Consider the following 24,002-nt stretch of genomic DNA (forward strand, 5'->3'; position numbering starts at 1 on the left):
GGAGAAGGGGGAAAGGGGGCTTTTGGATTAGCAGACATGATGTGGGCGGGGGGTGCGGGGCACGGGGAGGGCAGTACAGCACAGAGAAGACAAGCAGTGGTTCCATAGCGTCTCCCTAGGCTGATGGACAGTGACGGTAATGGGGTGTGGGAGGGGGGACCTCATAATGGGGGGAGCCTAGTGCCCATACTGTTGCTCCTGTAATCGTACATTAATACCAACATTTTAAAAAGCACTACAGGGATTTCAAACTGGGGACGTCAGGGTATCAAAACATAAAAGTAGAAACTTCTAAGTTAAAGCTTTTATTTTTAAAAATCTCCTTTTCAAATGTTTATAAGCCTTTTTTCCAAACATGGATACCAACAATGACATGTGCCTGGTTTATGTAAAGCCCTTCCATTAAACTTAAAAAAGGAAACAGAATTAGTGGCAAGTACACTGCAGTTCGAATATTTCAGCGCACTTCTTTCTAGAACTGAGCGCGTATGGCAAGTTACCTGCTCTGGATGTTTTTGTCGCCTTCTCTGCTGTTGTCATGTCGCTTAGAGAATCTTCTTCAGTGATAGTCTGAATGGGTTTTGAAACAAGGTGCATAATAAATAAGTTAGTTTTCACACACTCTGTGGTGAATGAATCAAGAGAAAAATATGTATGTTTTTCCTCAAGGCGTGGATATTTCCCACGAGAACCTAAAAAGCAAAAGGGATCTGTAATGAATGACACATTAGCAGGAAAGCCATCATGCTCACCCTTAGAAGGATTTTTGTGAAGCACCTATCTTACCAAAAAAATTATGTTCAAGAAATAGCAGCCTGTGCTTCCCTAGTCAATTGAATTTTTAATTTTTGTGAGAAGTTCAATTTGTTATAATGTGTAGAGGAAACATACAACACATTAACTTAAAAATCTTTTGTTTACACAAAGATATATGGGATTTTAGGGTTCATAACTAAATAAATGAATTCCTTTTCAGTCAATTGAAATAAACACCTTATCAGATTTTAAATTACCTACATTAGCTTCATAGATAATTCTGAATATTGGACTATGAAGAAATAAAAAATATACATGCAACTTACACAGTTTTTCTTCATTGATCTTTCACTGTCAAAGCTCCCTTGTCCTTACTTTATCTGTGGTACGACCACCAAGAGTAATTCCCGAGCTCAGCTCTTACTGGAGAAGATTTTCGTTTATCTTGAGAATTTTTAATTCCTTTGTCCACTTTGTACCTATCAGTTAGTAGGCAAATGTTATGTGTTAAAAAGGTTATAAATAATATTACTATTTTAATAGTGATATGAAAAACATTCACCAAATATATTAAATTCTTAAGAGTATTTTGGATAATAACAGAGCTAATATGAAAACCTTAATTAGCCCGTATACTCTAAATTTGTAAGTTTTACAAGCTTTTTAATAAGAAAATAATTAAAGAAGATAAACAGATACTAAGGTGGACCAGTCGTGAGTTGAGGGCACTGTAGCCCAGTAAGTGCATCGGTTAGCTTGTCGTGACCATGTGTCTTGAACTCAGGTGGCCTAGCTCCATAAGCAACAGCTGTTTGTTCTTGGATAAAGTGCTTCTCTTCAATTCAAAATCTTGCTCTAGAAAGTAGGCGTCTTGCCACCTTATTTCACAATGTTGTTGGAAGGGTTTAATGAGCCACTATACCCCTAAAGTGCTCAGAGGAACACTCAAGCAATGGAACACACTTTGCTCTTCAACTTGAAACTATTTTGGAGTACAAAATAAAACCCAGTGTGTGTTTTCACACGTTCTAATAAATTAGGTGCGGTGTTCAGAAAATGTTATTATTTTGGTTATTAGCTGTTCTTTTTTTGTGGCATCTCAGTTATTATAAAGTTACATATATCACCTCATTAAATTAGATGACAGCACTGTCCCCTATCACTGTAGCTAGTCACACCAAGGGCAGAAAACTACTAGAAGTCAAAACCTGGCTTTGACCGCTGCTAGTCCTTTTCCATCTACTCGAACTCTGACCCAGACCTTCATCTGAATGACGCTTCATCCCCATGTCATCTCCAGCTGACTCGGAAGCCCGAGCCCTACTCGTGTGCATGTGGATTCCGATGAGACGTGGATGGGGCTCAGCTCTCCTGATGCCAAGGGGCCTACTTGAGACTCAGAGATTCCTCCTGAATGGCTGGCTTTCTTGTGAGGCAGAATCTGAAAGTCAAGTCACTCGGGAGATTTTCATCATGATGGAAAACAGACCACCACTTAAGGAGCCAACCTTAATTATGGAATCTCAGGCAAACTTGTGCCCACGATTGTTGGCAGGGCGATACGGGGTGTTCCATGACCTACGGAAGCTGCTCCACAGGATCTTAAGCACCCTGCGGGTCCAGAGCATTCTAGGAGAAAGGCAAGTCTCATCTCTTCCTGCAGCATTATTTGAACCTCTCTGCTAATATCTGCAGCTAATGGCCTCACCTAGTATCTGCGAACAGGACAATATCCTTAAAGGGTGACTCATTGTGAAGATCTCAGCTGGGAGGTGGGCCCTCCATAAGGCCTTTGAGGGTGTGCGGAGAAGTGCGTGACTGGAGGTGGCAGGCCCAGCTGCCAGAACTGGGCACTCGTGTTCTGGGGCAGTGGCTGAACATACAAGCGTATGTAGGCCGACACAAAAGGGGGTAGCATTTCTCGTCTAAGTGTGGATCACCACGAAGACAGGAATCTAGAACGGCAAGGACATCCTGGGAGCAGAGGTCAGTCAGGACTGCCTGCAGCGCCATTTCAGTAGCAACGCTGCAGCAGTACAAGCAGTGGAAACGACAGAATGTAGACTGTCCTTTTTTCCCCCCTTCAAGTGACTCATGAAAGACCACTGTCTCTTTGGTCTTAGGGAAACCCTTAGGTTCTTGGAAAATTCAAGGGGAGAGTATAGGTGATAGTCCCCAGGGAAAAGCATTGGATTTCCTGCTATCCTGAACATGTCCAGGTAACATTAGAAAAATCAGAGATGTGGCATTATTTGTGCCCCATGTATAGCAGTTATACCTGGAATTAAATGGATAATGTTATGTCTTAAAAGCAGGCTTGTTGCTGGGTTTCTGGCGGATGACGTGGACTAACTCACTGCCACTCCAAAACTGCCTGAACCAAACTATGAAATCTCACCTGTTACATATTGAGTAACAGTTAAGTCATTGTAAACCTCAGTTGAGTGGTAGCTAGCATTTCAATGTAAATACTTACATATTAAAATCTCTACTGTGAGTATACTCTGCTCCAGTCCATCCATGGGTATCCTGAGAAAGGACATCAACATCTTCCTGAAGAAGGTTGACTATATCTGTTGATCCATTTTCTATAGCAAGCATGAGTGCTGTTCTAAAATTGGACAGAGAAATAACTTCACCCTTAGGAACTTTGTTTCTTAAATAGCTAACTTTATACACTTTCCCAAGTTAAAATCCTGCCTGTCTTTGTAGAACTGACCATTCACTTGCTCAAGGGTTCATTTTTGTAAATTACCTCCAAAACTAAAAGGAAGCCTTTTGTCCCACTTGGCTGTTATGTAGTAGAAGTTGCTACTTTAAAGTCCTCTGGTGGACAAGAAACTATGGTGAGGTCACTTATCTGAAGTAGGTGATTTAAATGTAGAATTCCCCATTTCTTCCTTAGTCTGATATATTATAATACACTTCAAAAAGACAGGAATCAGATACGTTAAAGCTATTTGCAGCCTTATAACAATAATAATAGTAATGGTAATTCTCATAGTTGCAGTTAAGATGCTAAGTATGTGCTAGGCACTATATTAAATGCTGTATCTATAATGTTACTTACATACAACCACACTTGAAGGATATATTAACATCGTCTTTTTCATATCAAGAAACATACTGGTGCTAAGGAATGTTCCCAAGGGCACACAGCTAGCAAGCAGGAAAGCTAGGAATTACACCCAGTCTTGTGAGAGTCTAAAGCCCACCTCTTTTCTCTGCATCACCCTCCTATGACTTGTCTTCAGTAAATGGGAAGTTTGTTCAATTAAAGCTATCTTTCTTCCTTCTACCATAATGAAAAATAAAAACATCAAAGTATACTAGAAATGATAAAAGGATAAAAACTGCTGCGCCCACAGAATCCGGTCATAGTCACTAACAGCACAGGAACAACCTACTGACACCAGTGCTCTTTACAGAAAGCGACTTAAAGCAAAGACACATCCAGAAGACAAAAATCAGTCCCTCTTTATGCTTAACAAGCATCTTTTAGGGAAAAATATATGTAAAGGAGAGGAAAAAAATACTGTTAAAGGGTTAAGATCAAAACTGTATCTTTAAACTAAAGAATCTGTACTTTATAAATCTAATATGAAAACCACCTTTTAGCTAATCTAAAAATCATGAGCAAAAACATCAGATTGCAAATGCCATTGGCCAATATTATAAAAGAACCTGCTCTGCGCACTGTTGCCTAGTCAGTCATTGCTTTTCTACTAACAATGTGTTGATATTTTCCACTACATGAGTATCAATTAATCATCTGATGTTTATCACGACGCTAGAGCAATGTAAGGTTTAAAAAACCAATACTGTACCTTTCATAATTATCAACAGCATGTACGTCTGCTCCTTCACTTAGTAAATACTCTGGCATTTTATAATTTCTTTGACTCACAGCAAGCAAAAGCGGTGTGAAGCCTTCCTGTAGAACAGCAAAAAGTTTATCATTTACAAAATTACTTATTTCTCAACTGAATTAAACACTAATGAAAGATCCTCTGCCTTTAAACATACAATATAAAAGGAAAATAAAAAGTGGCCCCCTCCTCCTCAGCCCTCAGTCCCCACCTGACGCTCTTTCTCTGGAAGTGCCCATCCCCCACACCCTTCAACAGACGACCTGCAAAGTCACTCTCCAAAACTCCCTTCAAACCCTGAAGTCCTCCAGGAAGCCTTTGCTTCCATCACAGTACCGACCAATGGTGCGCTGTGCTTACCTTCCTGCTTCCCATCTAAACCAGAGTTGCTTGAGGGCAAGGGCTATTTCCTAATCTCTCTATACATCCAAGCTTTACAATGTAGTAGGAAGTGCTTTAACTACTTTTACTGAGTTAATAACCTAAGTGATTCTCTCTAGGGTAGTGTTTCTTACAATAATTTTTCCAAAGAGTATGTACTTTACCAAAAGTTAATGACTATGCCCCAGTGAAAAGATTCCATGATCTATATTTGAGAAATATTTTTAAACTGTGTTTTAGATGTCTAGTCCTAAAGAAATCTGTTTAACTTTGCTTACTCTCTCTCTGCCCAATACTTCTGTGTTGCAAACACTAACATTTGAGGAATTAGTGTTTCAGGGATACAGTTTTGACAGCTTTCCAGTAAAAAAAGGTTTCCCTCTTGTATATAAATTGCTTGATTCTCTTCTATCAGTGGTGTCAGGTTCCTGGATGTTAATGTCAGGCACTACTGCTTCAAATGGGTCACTAGGAAATGGGCTCTGAATTAAGAGACAGGCTTCATATGAAATTTGACTGCTTATCAGTAAATGGTCCATGGGTTTTGTCCTATTGTAAGAAGATAGTTTTATCTTTGCTGTTAGTAAGCTCAATATGAAATTTTAATCTCAATTGTAATGATAACCCTGGGACCCTCCATTTTTTTTTAAAGTTTTTATTCTGGTTTCCATTTCAATTGCTACTTAAAATTATATTCCAGGAAAAATATGAATCAGAAATAAAAATATAATGGCTTATCAATAAAACTTCTAATACTGATCTAGATGGATCATTTGTAGCATAATGGAAGTTACTAAATCACTTGCACTTTTAGGGAACAATGCTGAGGAGAAAGATATTATTGTCTGCACTATACATAACCTAACTGACTGTAACCACCATCAACTTCATCAGGCTTGTAGACGTTCCAATGGGAGTCAGATTAACTATAGTGCATGTAAAAAGTTATTTTAAAAACCACTTATAAATTCTAACTTAAAAATTCAATCCTGTTCCTAAGATCAATATAAAATGTCAAGTCTACATTGTAAATTAATACAGACCATGTTGAAAATCTTGAAATTTTTATCAAAATATACCATAAAATAGTGTGACCTCCAACTGTAACCTTCAGTGCGCACAGAGGCAAAGTAGGTGACTCAAGGAAGTGAAGACCCCAGGTGGGGACAGGAGGACAGAAACAGGGGCAGCCCTCTGCACAGCACACCTCCCAGCAGGAAGGGCTCCATATTCCAGATGACTCTTTAGGAGAAGCCTGAAGCCCAGATTTCTGCATGAGTCTCCTACATTTTAAATATTGACTCAATTTATGGGGGCAAACTAAATGTATTCAGGGCCACAGTTAGTCCACAGCCCATTTGTGTTTTCGTATTTGTTACACTTCCCAGTGGTTGTATATAAAGCAAGTATGTGTATGCAAAAATCTTCCCTTTCTTTAGTATCATATGGTGTACCAAAAAATTGGGCCCCAACATATAAAAAAAATTGCTATTTAGATTCATAATACCCAGAAATAGGAACCCTCCTACACTGTTAGTGGGACTGCAAATTGGTACAACCACTGTGGAAAGCAGTATGGAGGTTCCTCAAAAAACTAAAAATAGAAATACCATTTGACCCGGTAATTCCACTCCTAGGAATTTACCTGAAGAAAACAAAATCCCTGATTCAAAAACATATATGCACCCCTATGTTTATTGCCACACTGTTTGCAATATCCAAGATATGGAAGCAACCTAAGCACCCGTCAGTAGATGACTGGATAAAGAAGATGTGGTACATATACACAATGGAGTATTATTTTGCTCTAAAAAGAAAATCCTTCCATTTGCAACAACATGGATGCATCTTGAGGGGATTATGCTCAGGGAAATAAGCCACGTGGAGAAAGACAAATACTGTATGATTTCACTTATTTGTGGAATATAAAAGCAAAGCAAAACAAAAAGAGCAGAACAGCATCAGACTCAGAAACACTGAGAAGTGACTAGCGGTCACCTACGGGGAGGGGACTGGGCAGGGGCAGTGGAGGGAGGACGACGGGGACTGCTGGGCCGCTGTGATGTACATTTGATTAAAAAAAATCCATAATGCCATCTGAAATACTTTTTCCAATGCTTATGAAAGTCACAATCTATTTGTATTTACTTCTCCTAGATTGTTCATCAAATGGATCACTAGTTCATAGGACTGCTGAAACTAAACCATTGAAACACACTTCCCATCGCTACTGTCACTAAAGCTACATGGATTTCGATGTTTAAAATTACACTTCTAGTTATGCCAGGGCTCTATGAATTTACCAGACATACTGAGACAGTCTATCACACAGCTTCAGCTAAAAAGAAGGTCTATGATTTACTACTATTGCAATCGGAGAACCCTGCTTGTGATAACCAGTTTGTTCACCTAGTGACTTGAATGATACCAAAAGATGCAAAATCCTTCAAGTCAGCCTCTACTTACTAAAGAACTACCCAGAGGCAAATCACTGAAGACTCTGAGTGCCAGGGAATGATGACTTATGGCTGGAAGAAAAAACGTGTTTTTCTTTAAGCCAACAGATATCACCACTAATATTCTTTTTTAACTTCTCAGTCACAGAGGCAGGGCCAGATGGAAGTCAGGCTAACACTGCCGGAAAGCAGAGAACTGAAGGAAGCAGCAACCTGTCAAATTCCAACTCCTCTACAGATTTCTTAAGTTTGTGAGATCTGCAAATTTATATATTACACTCATCCATTCAGTAGTTCTTAGGCAAGAGCTGTATGTGTATCAGCACCTCATGGAACTATTTCCAAATATACGTGTCCAGGCCTTACTGCTGGGCTTAAGTCAAAATCTTCAGGGGACAGCCTAGGTTTTTAAAGATTTTTTTCTAAGTTTCCCAGGCAATTCAATTCACCAGCACAATCCTAGCTGAGCGCTGGTGCACTGGACAATCCCGTCAGTCTCACGTCTCACATACATGGTCAATTCCTGCTATCGCTTGAGGATTTGCCAAAGAAAGGAAAGCACAAGAGATGAGTCACTTAGCAAAACTGCATTTAATTTTCCTGGGTGGGGGCAGAACAGGGACTTCTAAGGAAACCCAAAATGTAACAGTTTCATTATTCATAAACTCCTCCCTTCCCATCAAGATGTTCTAGACTGGAAGGCAGAGTTTAGACTCTCATCTACGTGGCTGTTTCTGCAAGAACAGGATATACCGGATCCTTACGTCTTCTTCCCTTGTTTCCCACTTCGCCGGTCTGGTTCCTCAGTCCTTCTAATGTCGATCTCTAAGCAGGTTTACAACTCAGTCATCCTCTTTCCCAAACTAACAATTATTTTCCCCCAAGGCTGAAGACATCTCGCCTAAACAGAGTAAAACAAGGAAGGAAAAAGCAAACACAAAAAACCTCTTCTTGTTATTTCCCCTCACATGCCACAATTCCAGATCGGCCTGCATATTTCTGTTTGCTCTCTCCTTTCCCCTGTCCTTTTTCCCTCTTAGGCTTTAGCCAATGAAAGAGGAATCACTTTTATATTAAGTCACTTTTTTTATAAAATAGGAACTTGTCAACAGCAGCCACAATTTCATATTATAGGAACTTGTCAACAGCAGCCACAATTTCATATTATAAAATGCATTTGTTTGTTTGGGTTTTAGATAAGTTTGCCTGTTTCCAAGGCAAACTTGCCTTTCCTGTGTTGCTTTACACTAATTAGTAAAAAACCTGGGTGGGAAAAAATATTTGAAAGAAAACCTGTACTTCAACAAATTCAATGTTTTCACAAACATTTGCCATAAATACATGCAAGAAAGCTGTACTCTAATGCTTCCTTAGAAGAGCCATTATTTTAAGTGAAATCTTAAGATAGTTATTTCAAATTATTTTCAGTCAGGAAATGCTTGATTTTCCAAATATGTAAAATTGACCCCAACTATATTAACCTGTCGGAGCTGCAGCACAGGAAGTAATGCACGGCCAGAAGAGAAAGCAGGCCGACGAGCTTCACCATCACCCACTCCCCACACCCAGCGACAGCCGGCAAGGAGCTGCACGAGGCTGAGCAGGAGCTGCTCTCTGATGTGAGAAACCCTAAGGTGGTACGTGGCTGGCAGAGCAGCTGCCGGCACAAGGGAACGGCCCAGCTGATGTCAGGACAGGATCTTCAGAGCCCTCGGGTCCTAGAGGGCCCAGGGCCTATGGTCTGCCACTTCCGCATCCCACATGCACTCAACCCAGCTCCTCTGGCCTGGTACCAGTTCTCCACCTCTCCTCCCACCCATCCCCAGCAGCACCCATTTCCTAAGGCTCTGCTGAGAAGCCAGCCTCCACCATCACCTCACACCCCCTCAGCCTCCAGTCCTTTGTGGGCTCTGAGCCTATCACCCCCTCCCAGGCACTCAAGGGAAGGTCCTCCTCCTGGAGAAAAAGGGGGCCAGGAGACTGTTCTGCCCTCTGGGCAGCCTTTCCTAGCCCTCCCTGACTTGGCTTTGGAGGTGTTTCCACAGTGACAGGGCCCGATGTGCAGTATGCAGTATATGTGGTATGTATACTAAAATTTTCTAAACTTTTGCAATGTCTACATATACACATACAGATGTGTATGTAAAAGAATTTTATACATCTGTGGCTCCTAAAGAAATTAAAAACATGTCATTCAAATATTTGTAGATAAAGCTGGTGGATGCATACCTTGTTGCTCGCCTCGATGTCTGCGGTGTGTTCAAGGAGCCGGGCCACTGTTGTTACATGCTCACCACAAGCTGCATAGTGGAGGGCAGTGTTGCCACAGACGTCACTCACACTGGGATCCGCACCATGGTCTAAAAGAATACGTGCGCAGTCCTCGTGATGGCATTGCACAGCCTGTAGGTATTACACAAAGAAACACACTATAAATTCTAGGATTTCAAAGTAGACACTCTATAGGTTTCACCAGTGACTTACATTTAAATGAGATAAATTCATTTCTCTTCTCAGCTATTACATCAAATCCATCTCAGGCTGGCATCGACAGCTCCTACATACCTTAATCAGGGGTGTCCTCTCGAGGTTGTCACAGAGGTTAAGCTTACAGTTCCTCTCTACCAGGACAGTCACCACTTCTGCATGGCCGTTGGCACAAGCCCAATGCAGAGCAGTCCTCGGTAAGTGAGGGGACTTGTTAGGAAATTACAATGCACTCTTCTCAAAATATACAATTATTCTTGTAATTGTAAACATTAAAGAGCATGTTATTCATATGTCTTCAAAACAAAAATTTACTTTTTCTGGCGAAGGTACAATTATTTATCAGCCTTATTACTCACCACATTAATGAAAGTGCAGTCTATTTGCCAGAAAGAGCATGACCTTGGGATTCGTCTCACCTTAGGTTTGAATCCTACACTTTAGTGATCACTTGGCCTTTCAGTGCCTCAATTCCCTCATCAACATAATAGGGATAAAAATGTTATCTCATGGGATACTACTGTTATGTTTAAATAAGGATCTATGCTAAGTGCTTTAGAAGAGCTCCTAGCACAAACAGCAGGTCAGCAGTTGTTACACTACTGTTACGGTTATTACTGTTACTGCTCCTTTACAAAGAGAATCCAATTTAGTAAAATGATATAATTATGCCTACTTTGCAAAATGTTTTAAGGATTAGAGATAATACTGTATCTTAAAGATTTTAAGATTCTCATTTTCTCACATTTTAACATCTCACATTGGAATGCAACTATCATTCATAATGTCTGACAACTAACTGGCAGCATTTTTAAAAATTACCTATTGGTGCATAAAATAGTACAGTATCAGACAATACACTGAATTATGTTAAATAAAATAATGGTACACACAACAGATCTACTGCAGTTCACATGCTTGATTTAAATAAGTTTTAGTTCTCAAAAGCATTATGAGATAAAGCAGAAATTTTTTTTTAATAATTATTTTGATTTTCATGAAACTTTGAAGCCAAAGGAAACTCAGGATTCAAGTGATAAGGACAGCCGGTTTTATTCAATATTTAGATTTACAGGTTGCATGAAAATGAGATATGATCCCTTTAGAACTGAATACTATTATAAACATTCAAGAAGGCAGGTAAAGGTGATCTTTTACAATTTTGTATGATCAGAAGTGCTTTTGTTTGAAAGGGAGGAGGAGCTTCAGTCGAGATGACATCCTAACACTTCGATTTAAAATTGTTCATCTTGCTCATACTGGGCAACATGAACTTCTTAAGAATGAAAGAATCTGAGTAGAATTTGTTTGCTGTTGGAGAGGTCAGTTTTTTTAAAGAAAACTTTTATAAAGGCAATACTTTTACAATAGCTATTTTTGATTTTTGTTTTCATAAGGAATGACTAAAATTTTCTAAACTTTTGCAGTAGTAACAGTCATCCTTTGTATTTACTATTTTTATTTTCACAAGGATGCAACTAAAATAATTGGTCTATAATTGTTTACATAAATAAAGCTACATATAATAAAAACATGTATATAATTAAACATATACATAATAAAATCTGGCACAGATAAAAAGATTTTTCATTTCTGAACAAGCTAAAAGTTGTCAGAAGATACCAATCCTTAAAAACATTTTTAAAAAAATAGGGTTTTTTTTGGTATCATTAATCTGCAATTACATGAGGAACATTATGTTTACTAGGCTCCCCCCTTCACCAAGTCCCCCACAAACCCCATGACAGTCACTGTCCATCAGCGTAGTAAGATGCTGTAGAATCACTACTTGTCTTCTCTGTGTTGTGCAGCCCTCCCCGTGCCCCCCCACATTATACATGCTAATCATAATGCCCCTTTTCTTCTCCCCCCCCTTATCCCTCCCTTCCCACCCGTCCTCCCCAGTCCCTTTCCCTTTGGTAACTGCTAGTCCATTCTTGGGTTCTGTGAGTCTGCTGCTGTTTTGTTTCTTCACTTTTCTTCATTGTTACACACCACATATGAGTGAAATCATTTTGTACTTGTCTTTCTCCGCCTGGCTTATTTCACTGAGCATAATACCCTCCAGCTCCATCCATGTTGTTGCAAATGGTAGGATTTGTTTTCTTATGGCTGAATAATATTCCATTGTGTATATGTACCACATCTTCTTTATCCATTCATCTACTGATGGGCACTTAGGTTGCTTCCATTTCTTGGCTATTGTAAATAGTGCAGCGATAAACACAGGGGTGCATCTGTCTTTTTCAAACTGGGCTGTTGTATTCTTAGGGTAAATTCCTAGAAACGGAATTCCCGGGTCAAATGGTATTTCTAAAAATAGTTATTTTTTATCTGTGTGAGAGTCATACTCCTGCACTCCCCCAGAATTACTTCATTAATAATAAACTTCCACTATAATTTTTATATACGTTCATTGTAGAACTCAGATTTTTTAAAAAGAAAAAGAAAAATACACTGGTACTATAAATTCCATCTGGAACTTCTTTTTGTAGGATATAAATCTGGCTAGTTTTCTCCACATAATTAGCAGGTATTTCTCTATCATTTATGATCAGCTTTTCCTACTGATATGAAATGTTATCAGAATCAAGTTCTGAGTCTTATATATACATGTGGGGATTTGGTCACTTTCCATTCTGTTCCATTCATTTATCTGTCTTTTCAGCTGTTAGTAACTCAACATTCTGAAAATCTATAGCACATTTTGATATCTAGAAGGACAAATCTTTAATATAAAAGACTTTCCTAAATTTCATCACTGCAATAAAAGAGGGACAGCATATGGAACCCCCAATTTTTAAAACCATGATTTTTTATTTGGTTTATGTGAAATTAATAAATATAAGAGGAGCACACATTTGAGAAAATGAATCTTCCTATTTAATATTCCTTCAAAATTCCTTCCCCAGGTCTATCAGTTAATAACAGATCTATACACAGGTGTGCCACCCATATAAAATGGATATTGGATTTAGCCCAAAGAATTTTTACAAGTTGACACATTACAAAAGTTTTCATTTTTCTCATTATGTACTATGTACTTTTATGCAGTATTTTTGTTAGGCACTTTTTATTCCATTATGCACTTTTCTGTAATATCTAATATGGTATGAAATGTATACATTAAAAATAAAATGCTGTCTATACTCCGTTTTTCTATTAGTGATGTTTAGTTAAATCACTGCAAAGCTGTCAGTCAAGTGCTCTATAAGAATTATGAGTGGGTCTGAACCCCTAGTTTTGGCTCTGCTGCTCATAACGTGGGCATGGGCGCCAGATCCCTTGTCAGGCTTCTGGGACCCAGGTCCTGTGGGGCCTTGGCGCTAGCAGGCTCGGCTCCCCAGGTGAGCCCAGAAGGTGAGCGCTTTCCCCAGTCTGCCCACCTCTTCCCAGGCCGCCTCTGGCCTCCCAGCCCCTCTTACCTATTCCTCTTGTCCCTGTCATTCAAGCCATTTTCCCCCATAAACAGAATCTGCTGCACTCCGGCTACTTTGCCCTTACTGGCAGCCCTGTGGATCTTTCTGACATCTTTGCTTCGGATATGGTACTGGGCCTGGAAGTTGACTCCCTGGCAGTCGTCCTCCACGTTAGTGGGACGGACCCTACTGAAGGGGCATAAACATGGCCAGCACTTCAGACCCCAGGATCCAAAAATCCTCTTCATCCTAACAAAGCCTCGGGCTTCAGGAGACCGCCACTCCCCTGCTGCCGTCCGCCGCACAGCACTAGCGCTGTATGAGCCGACCTAGGGGCCACAGCAGCCCAGACCCCCGTCAGCAGCGAGCACACAATAACTGCAGGCAACACAAGTGCGCCGAGTGCCCCGCCCAAGTGACATCACAGGGCAGGGCACTCAGAGACCAAGGGTGTGGAGAGTGTCTGTGCAGGGCCCAGAAAAGGCAAATTTCGGCGGGTGCAGCAGAGTGAGCGAGTGAGTGAGTGAGTGTGAGTGTGTGTGTGTGTGTGTGTGTGTGTGTGTGTGTGTGTGTGTGTGCACGCGTGCATGGCGGAGTTGGGAAATCAGCAGAAGGCAGACTAGTCCGTATGGAAAAGCTGTGTACAGGGGCTAGAGCGGCATGAAGCTCAGGATGCTGAAGGCCTCCTCCCCACAGAGCTCCCCTAAAAAACTCTGAATCCCCTTATCCGTCACCTTACTTCTCTTCTACATTCTGCCGGGCCGCAGGAGGTCTCCAAGGAGGCAGTGACGGAAGGCCGTCTTCTTGGTCTCGGAGGCCGCGGCAGTGGGCGTCACCACGAGCAGACTGACAGCGAAGAACGCTCGGCCTCTGGTAAAATCTCCAGTAGGCCCTCCCCTCTGGGCCAGCCTTAGAGTCACATTTTGTTTGCTTTTATTTTCTCCCAATTAAATCTTTATTCAACCCAAGATTTATTACTTAAGAACTTAAAAACAAATGGTTACTTGTCCTAAATTATGTTTTCTCACCTAGTTTAAATCACTTTATCGTACACTAAATTCTCTCGTATGATTTCCAACAACACAGATGGAGCTAGAGGGGATCGTGCTCCGTGAAATAAGCCAGGCGGAGAAAGACAAGTACCAAATGATTTCCCTCATCTGTGGAGGATATCAACGAAGTGAAACTGAAGGAACAAAGCGGCAGCAGACTCCCAGACTCCAAGAAGGAACTAGGGTTACAAAAGCGGAGGGGTGGGGGAGGGTAGGGAAGGAGGGAGAAGGGGATTGAGGGGTATTATGAGTGGTACACAGGGTGGGGGGGTCACGGGGAAGACTGCAGCACAGAGAAGACAAGTAGTGACTCTACAGCATCTCACTACGCTGGTGGACAGTGATTATTTGTAATCACTATGCCAAGTTAAAAATGTTTGCCTCCCACGTTCAAGGGTAGTAGACTGGAAATCAAGTTGTCAAAGGGCCCATGATGTCATCCATCGTGCTCGTGTAATGAAACCCCATTAACAAACAAAAACTCTGAAATGAGGCTCAGAGAGCTTCTCTGGGCTGGTGAACAATCTACAGACTGAGAGGGTGGCATGCCTGGGGAAGGCATGCAGACCTTACCCACACCTTGCTGCCTAGGCGTATCTTCGTCTGGTTGTCCCTTTATATCCTGGAGAAGTACATCAGCGATCCTCGATACAGCTTTTCCTGAGTCATTCTAGTGAATCATCAAACCTGAAGGATGGTCATGGGAAACATGGGAACCCCCAAACTTGTAGCCAAGACAGACAGAAGAGCAAGCAGCCCAGGGACTTGGGATTTTGGGGTGGGAGCGGTGCTGTGGGTCTGAGCCCCTTGACCTGTGGCGTCTGTGCTGAACTGCATGACAGTGGGTGAATTTCCACTTTCCTCAGCATTGAACACTCACCGTGTTCTAATACAGAGCCTAACAGCAAATTTCCTCCACCCCCTGGGGTTCTTGCTTGAGTGATAAATCCTGTCTCCCTCTAAAAAGCCTCCACATCAATTAATTCTTGCTCATCCAGTATTATACTGCATCCCACTTATCAAGCCCCTTAAAATCCAATCCCAGGTACACCCACCCTGGTTTGTGCCTGCTAAGCGGTACACATTAAATTACCATAAATGAAATTTTCTCTATTAGACAATAGAGTATAAAATATATAACTCATAAATGTAAAAGGGATCATTAAATCAATGTTTTGGGAAACAGCAATTTGTGAACTTGATTACACATTTCAGAACACACACACCAAAATGAAGTCCAGGTAAGTAGTGTTTAGTCTTTTCACAAAAGCATTCAACCATTACATATTTTTGAGAAACAAGCTAAGAGGTATTATTTAATGAGGAAATATTTTTCAAACAAAAACACAAGTTATAAAAGAAGATTATCAACACATTTGGCCACATAAAATTTGTGACCAATTAAACTTAGTATAAATCCAAATCTGCACACGCACACATCCATACATCATTGTGACAGAAATTACACAAGTATTTCAGATTTTGAAAATTCATACAAATGCAATTTTATCACCAAAAATGTGTTCCGGCAAAAATCTGTTAATACAAAACCACTGGATATAATCAGCAGGCAACATCATCAAAATATTCAGCTTTTATCACCACTGAAAATGTAACCTTGAATCTGGCAATTATTTCTTTCAAACCTGAATTCTCTCAAGACCCATCTATATGGGGGCACTTCTGTACCCTAAAGAATGCAAAACCTATTCATTTCTATTTATAAAAGATAAAAGCATACAGGAGCACCAGCATATGTGAAGCAAATACTAACAGAACTAAAGAGGGAAATAGACTGCAATGCATTCATTGTAGGAGACTTCAACACACCACTCACCCCAAAGGATAGATCCACCGGGCAGAAAATAAGTAAAGACACACAGGCACTGAACAACACACTAGAACAGATGGACCCAATAGACATCTATAGAACTTTACATCCAAAAGCAACAGGATATACATTCTTCTCAAGTGCACATGGAACATTCTCCAGAATAGACCACATACTAGTTCCGGCAAAAATCTGTTAATACACATAACCACTATTTTTCACTCACTGGATATAATCAGCAGGTAACATCATCTCACGCTTTTAAATATTCAGCTATTTTTCTTCCACCCACAGAGAAAAGGAAACACCTTTTTCTCAAGTAATAAAAAAGTCCAGAGCTGTTTTAACTCACACAGCACTGAAACAGAATGTCCAGCCCCGTGTAAGTACAAAAATGCCAAAGTCAGAGTTCACCAGCTGGGCCCGGCTCAGGAGTGGTCCTTTCTTCCTTCCCCAACTGCACCCCTCCTCCCTCCGCCAGAACTCTAGGTGGGGGGAGAGTTCTTACCTGGCTGATACTATTTTACGATTTGAGCAGTTTGAATCTGGCAATTATTTTAAACCTGAATTCTCTCGGGGGCACTTCTGTACCCTAAAGAATGCAAAACCTATTCATTTCTATTTATAAAAGATAAAAGCATTTGAAAGCTTGGTTCCCAAAGACAACTCCTTTGTACTTTCAAATGTTTCACTTTTAATCTCCAAATCCATCACAGAGATCACTGAGCTGACTACTCAAAGGCTACTTAAAGAAATAAAAGTATACATTGTATTTATCTGCTTGAAAAGTAAGGTCTGTGGATACAGAAACGTACTTTTGTATTCAATATATATGCAAAAATAAAAACAAAAAACGGAGGTTCCTCCTTTTGCATCTTGAGATTTCAGCAATTTACACCGTCCAAAAGGGGCCAGAAAATGTCACAGTGGCACAGGGATTGCACTGTGTCGGGATGTCTCGAGCCCACCCACATCACTCGATTCCTCCTCTCGGCGCCCTACTCCACAGCCTTCACAGCGGGACGGGACGGGCACGGGACCTGCGGCGCCCTCACCGCATCCGCTCACCGCGTCCTTTACCCTGATGCGTCCCGGGCGCTGCGGGCCGAGGGCCTTTGCTCTGCGGGTTCTCACGGGCGCGCTGCTGGGAACGAGGCACGTCATTTGTTGAGTAAGTACACGTGAGGGTGGGAAAACAATACGGACTCAATGAGCGATGTCCCCCACTCTAATACTTCCTATAGTTCTGCCCCTGAAGCAGCACTGATTATTTATAATCAGACAAAAGCCGTTCTCAGCCTCCTGGCAAAATACAATAAACATCCGGTCCAGGACCAGGGGCTTCAACCACGTATTTAAATCATGGCTGCTGGCCCGCCTCCCGCCTCCCTGTCGGCGGCCCCTGAGGCGGCGCCCTCGTCCTCCGCACATGCCGCCCCCAGGCCGCGCTCCCCGCCGCCCCCAGGCCTCGTCCTCCGCACAAACTGCAGAGTCGGCCCGCGTCCCCGCCGCCCTCGGCCGCCCTCGGCTCGGACGCTCGCCTCGCAGCCGCAGCGGCCCCGCGAGGAGGAGGAGCCGCCGCCGCAGCATCCGAGCCCGAATTCCCGCGGCCTGGGGGGCGTCATGCTCTGCGGTCTGTACCGTCAGCAGAACAGGATCCCATTTCGCGGAAGGGAGTTCGAGGTGGCGATGGTGGGCTGGGTGGGTCGGGGGGCGCAGGCGTACAACGGGGAGGCCCAGAGGACAAAGGACGCAGGACAGATGCACGGCGCCTGCTTTCCCTCCCGCCTGCGTGTGCTCCGCCGCCGGGTCCGGACCCGGCCCGCCTGGGGGCCGCTGACCCGTTGGACGACGGCTGTACTACGACTTCCCGGAAGCCGCCACCCTCGTCAAGTCCTAGTCTTGGCCCCGGCTCTCCTGGCTTTGGAGGCCACAGCACCTTCGGGGTGCCGCCTCGCGGCCCTCCACACATGTCTTCCCCCCACTGCGCTCCTCCCTCCCTCGGGAATCAGCCACACCCAGTCCCCCAGACGCCTTCGCGCATGGGCTTTAATCGAACTTTGGGCCACACGGTAATTCAAGTTTTGGAAACCCATCTTATAATAATGCACTAAGTCAGAATGTTAACATGCCTGATCAACATTTTAGACAAAATCCTGCTGAAAACTTCGATCAGATCCCTCCACAGAATGCTAGCCAAGTAACTGACCCGGACTTAGGTCTTTGTCCCTGGAAATAATTCAAATTTTACTTCTCCATTAGAATCTAATCATTCTTTTATTCCTTCCCCAAACACTTTTGGTCGAGCAAAAGCACCACCCCAAACACAAGACTTTAGTCAAGGAGCAACCAAAAACACTCATCAAAATTCCTCTGCTCATCCACCTCACTTAAATATGGATGACACAGTGAATCAGAGTAATATCGAATTAAAAAATGTCAATCGAAACAATGCAGTAAATCAAGAAAATAGCCGTTCAAGTAGCACTGAAGCTACAAACAACAGCCATTCAAATGGAACACAGAACAAGTCACGACAACCTAGAGCTACAGCAGATGCATGCACCACTGAAAAAAGCAATGAATCCTCTCTCCACCCAAGCCGTCGTGGCCATTCTTCTTCTGACCCAGTGTATCCTTGTGGAATTTGTACAAATGAAGTGAATGATGACCAGGATGCCATCTTATGTGAAGCCTCTTGCCAGAAATGGTTTCACCGGATCTGCACTGGGATGACGGAAACAGCTTACGGCCTCCTAACTGCAGGAGCATGAGCAGTGTGGGGCTGTGGTACTTGCATGGCTGACAAAGATGTCCAGTTCATGCGCACCAGAGAAACTTTTGGTGCACCTGCAGTGGGCAGTGATGCGTAATCGCAGGCATTAACTGTAGTGAGGTCTTTTCCTGCATATTACAAAAGTTCGGTACACAGGATTTCAATGTTTTACATTATTTTTTTAAGTGCACACAGTAAAGATTATTTACCTTTTAGTTTTTATTAATATTCCACTTCATTACTAGTGCAAATTTTGTATTGTCTTTATCTTAAATTAGAATAATGTATATGAGGGTGCTTTAGAAAGTACTATACAAATAAATGTTAGTTGTTAATCATAAAAAAAAAATCATGGTTGCTATGGTGTGCCTTTATTACTTACAGTGACCTTTCTAAAAGATAGTGGGTAACCATTATCATATGGTAAGGGCCCAACTGTTTAGGCACATTATGACTAAACAGATAAATGAACATACAAAAATATAACCTTACCCTTAGAAGGATTCTGATTTATTCAATAGCAGATTGAGTTTCTGGACTCAGTTTCCCTGTATCACAGTAGGTCCTAACTCCAAGCTAAAACAAAAGTGGGAACAAAGTAGCTTAACTGAAAAATCCAAAATCACTAGTAAATGTAACAAAGGAAGTACTATCTTTTACATAAGGAAACAAATATCACGAATCTGGGCAAGCTGTCACTGCATGTCACACCAAAGCTGCCGGGCCTGTCAGCAAGGCCACGCGCACGCTGCGGAGCCAACACTGGCACATGTAATGTCTTGTAATTTTTTCTTTTCTTTCAAACAGCGCTCCCCAGAAGCTTATGTAGGAAATTGCTAATGAAAACATTAAAAAAAGAAAATTCACCCACTTCCTAAGTTTGTTGATACTTTCTTCTTTAACTTTCTGAACCAGCATGAAGTCAGAAATATTTGTGAAATTTAATCTAATAAAATGTTTTCTTTATATATGCACTGGTGATCAGTGCACAAATGAACCAATGATGAGTGACTCAGTGTAAGGATAACTTCGGGGAGCTTCGCTGAGCGCTCAGGGGGCTTCTCTCAAGAAGACGCCCTCCTAGGCAAAGCCATCTTCTCTTGAGTTGTGGTAGCAGGTGAATTGAGGAAGAAACCGGTACTAATCAAAGGGTTTCCCACTTCCTTGGTCCCCAGCAAGATGCAAACCCTGCCCCCCCTGCTGTGAGTGTCAAGAGGTTGGAGGCAATGAAGTACGACCTCCAGGGCTGGCCTGGCCCATAAAACCTTTCTACACGATCCTGCACGGCCTTTCCCCTTGTTTACCATGTACACCAGGGATTTGGCACTCAGAGGGAAGGACAGTCACTGGACTGAGGAGTGTGGGTCACCAAACGGCTGTGTGATCAGAACTCCCCACCCAATCAGCCCGTCAGACTTAATGTGAATGAAAACATTTATTATGTTAAGCAGCTTAAATTTGGAGATCACCTGTTACCACAATTAGACTAATTACAGAATACCGCTTACATCTATGGCTCTGCCAGTTGAGGGCCAGTGTCCTTTACAACTTCATTTGACCAGCAAGTGTTTACTAAGCATCAGCCGTGCGGCAACATCTTCCATCTCACAGGTCAGAGTCATCTTGTCTGGAGCGGTTCCTTTGAGGAGAAGCTGGGCGTGCAGGTCAGCCTCAAGCTGAGGGTCTTGGGGTCAGCCTGAGGGAGGGTGACCCAGAGGACAGAGGGGCAGGGAGGCGACACGTAAGTAGAGGTGGTCCCGGAAGAGGGAGACACCAGGTAGTACGAGGCAGCCGCCACCTGGGTGAGCCCTGAACCTCAGCAGCAGGGGGCCCCCCACTGGCCAGGGCCTGACAGCTGACAGCTGTCTCAATTCCCACCTCCAAGGCAGGCGCTCTGCAAGCCCCTTGGTCTCTCTGAGCCACAAGCCTTCACCTGTGAAACGGGCCCATCTGGACTCCCTCAGGGATGGGCTGCCAGCACTGTGCCTGCTGTGGTGGGGGTGGGGGGGACAGGTGCTCACACGCTCTGTCCCCCTGAGTCCTTCTCTTGAGAGAAGAAGCGACACAATGAAGCCCCCAGACCTGTACTTTCCTGCAGGCATCTCCAACCCCGGGAGTCCCCCCTTCCCCAGGAGGGCGCGCCTCCTCACCGCCTCAGCTCACCTCCGCCAGGAGCTCAGCACCCGCTCGGTCTCTCTCCCTGCTCCGTTCCATCATTTACAGGATTCCTTTTCGCTTTGGAGGTCAAAGAAATTTCATCATTCTTCTGAAAGGAAAAGATTGAAACAAAGTGTGAGCAAGACAGAAAATATGGCACCGTAAGTACGGTCCTGAGGACCGTCTGAGAGCCCCGGCAGCTCTTCCAAGCCCAGAAACGCACCATTCAGGGCTACCGTTTCTCCACGGAGCCATAATGTGCGGAAGAGAAGCAGGTGAATGGGGCAAAGTGGGCAGGCTCGGCAAGCAGGCCTGTCACATCACGTGACTAGAAAAGGCTGACCAGCTGGTCCTGTCATTCAGTTACCTCAGGAGGTGATGGCCTGTTACTGTCTTAGCAGCTACAACAGAAAAAGAATGCTACCATTTTATTGCTCAGCAAATAATGTTCAGTTTAGAATAACCTGCCTCAAGTCCATTTGGAACAAGAGGGAGACAGTAAATGTTAGCAATTTCTAAGGAGAACCTTTCTCACAGACACTTGGCACAACATCATTTGGTACGTGAAGGAGGATTAAAATCACCATTTACCTTTTCACTCATTCCAAGTTTGGTAACCATCCACTCTGATATTTTAGTTGCATTATCAAAATCACTGGAGGCTCCTAAAATTTTAAAGTAAATGTAGAACTTAATTCTTTAAAATATCTTTAAGCCAGCAAAGACAATCTGAATTAAAGCCACGCTTGATAGCCAACCTGTTGTAATATGGTCAGTTCCAAATATCAGCTCCCCTGCCACTCGTCCCACACTGACACCCATTTGTGCAAGGAGCTGAGCTCTAGTTTCATTCCATCTGTCACTCTCAGGCAACAGGGACACCTAGCAGTTGAACAAAAAATTCAGACAGTTTGAAACATTTGTATTAATAACCAGAATGACCATTTGGCTCTCATTACACTACATCTTTAATAGCATGATGCTAAAAGCTACACATTTAGTAGAGATCGTCATCAAGTGACTGATGACAAAACCAGCAATATGTAAAACATGCAAACTTCCTTATAAAGCAAAACTGAATTTATAAATAACAGGTAATGCTACAATAGGGCTGTTTAATCACTAGTTGCACAAAAATGTTTCAAATGTCTATAGTTCGAAACATGAGAATGAAACTTGTATTTAATGGAAAAAACCTTTGAAAATCTATTAAGTTATATGTAACTTCTTGAAGGGAGGAAAAGAGCAATTACACATATTTAAGAATTACACTTTGCTGTCATTGTGGAATTAAATTTCATAATATAGAGGGGCATAGTATCTGAAATATTAAGAAAACATTTTATTAGATTAAATTTCACAAGTATTTCTGACTTCATGCTGGTTCACAAAGTTAAAGAAGAAAGTATCAACAAATGTAGGAAGTAGGTGAATTTTCTTTTTTTTTAAATGTTTTTTCATTAGCAATTTCCTACATAAGCTTCTGGGGAGCGCTATTTGAAAGAAAAGAAAAAAATTACAAGACGTTACATGTGCCAGTGCTGGCCCCGCAGCGTGCCCGTGGCCTTGCCGACAGGCCCGGCAGCTTGAGCGTGATGTGCAGTGACAGCTTGCCCAGATTCATGACTTGCTGTGATGGTTTGATTTTTGTCATCGATTTCCACGCTTCTACATTCAGGCCCTAAGGATAAAATTTAATTGAGTAAAATTTCTCCGTCAGGAAGGTATATTTAAGTGACTAAAACCCATCTGCTCTAAAGTCATTTTAGAGTAACATGACTTAATACCACTAATAAGTATTTTAGACCACAACAATCTGTCAACTGAAAGCCAACATTTTAAGATCATCTTAATCTTTGTATCAAGAGAGTGGAATTCTATTTTCAGAAGATAGACTTACTATTAATAGGAATATCATAACTAACCTATTAAAGGCAACTCAAGATTTAAAATTAAAATTAAACAGTGAGAATTAATAAAATTATTCTTTCATCAGCAGTATCCAACAAGGAGAAACACATGGGCAACTGTCCCTAAAGCGTATAATCATATAAACTACGCTTGTTCTGTAAGAGGCCAGGTGGTGCTACTATTTTTAGATATATTTTTCCTTGTTCCTCTACCTCACCTTTCTTTTTCATAATAGTTTTACAAAAAAAAAAAAGAATAATTTATTCTCCAACACCATGAACTGTGTTAAGACAGAAGGAAGAGAGGAAACCTACCCCTTAGGATTTCACCTGCAGAGAGCTCCGGCCCCTTCGCGGTGACCGTTGCTTCACCAACAGCCGCCTTCCATGCGGCCTGGTTCACAAGACTCTCCAACCTGCGCCAGAAAAGCCAGCACGACCTCGAGCTGTTATGTCTGGATCAACGGCTACGAAAACAGAACAGTATCAAAATTCCAAAGCAGCTAACACAAAGCTTTTCACAAAGAATTCACATTCCAAAAGAAAAAAAAAAGCCCTATCAGACCCTAACTTAAAATATTAAAATATTTATCTTAGTGAAACTACAACAAACTCAAAATTGCTATTAAAATTGCCATTGGGACAAACCAAAAAAGTTCCTAAATTTAAATAATGGTGAAAAACAAAGAAATGTAGAGTTCCCAACATGATTTATAAATCTTCTATTTTATCTATATTGTTACTATTTTATAAATCTTCAATTTGATCTATATTGTCACTAGCCTAACAAAAACTTGAAAAAGTTATACCCATAGACAGAATTTTTCTGAGTTTCATCTTGAAATATTTTGTACATAAAAACCACTCATCATAGGAAGCATTTACTTTTATGAACTGACTCAACTATC

At 42.0% G+C, this 24,002-nt stretch overlaps 1 long non-coding RNA gene and 1 pseudogene across 2 annotated transcripts in view; one reads left to right on the forward strand and one right to left on the reverse strand.

The window, feature by feature from the left end:
- The window catches only part of LOC108396323 (uncharacterized), a 43,252-nt gene that overhangs the window by 1,462 nt on the left and 17,788 nt on the right, over positions 1-24,002 (reverse strand). For both annotated transcript variants that reach the window (XR_012128626.1, XR_012128627.1), the window contains 10 exons: positions 23,410-23,561; positions 22,715-22,865; positions 21,191-22,066; positions 20,536-20,723; positions 19,520-19,603; positions 9,692-9,865; positions 4,584-4,690; positions 3,233-3,367; positions 1,083-1,235; positions 501-692 (listed from right to left, as the gene is read on the reverse strand). This is a non-coding gene — a long non-coding RNA (uncharacterized lncRNA). The remainder of the gene's footprint in view (positions 1-500; positions 693-1,082; positions 1,236-3,232; positions 3,368-4,583; positions 4,691-9,691; positions 9,866-19,519; positions 19,604-20,535; positions 20,724-21,190; positions 22,067-22,714; positions 22,866-23,409; positions 23,562-24,002) is intronic.
- Positions 17,461-19,124, forward strand: LOC118973340 (pygopus homolog 1 pseudogene; annotated as a pseudogene).

This window comes from Manis javanica, chromosome 2 (genome assembly GCF_040802235.1).
Source record: "Manis javanica isolate MJ-LG chromosome 2, MJ_LKY, whole genome shotgun sequence".
In the NCBI taxonomy this organism is placed as follows: Eukaryota; Metazoa; Chordata; class Mammalia; order Pholidota; family Manidae; genus Manis; species Manis javanica.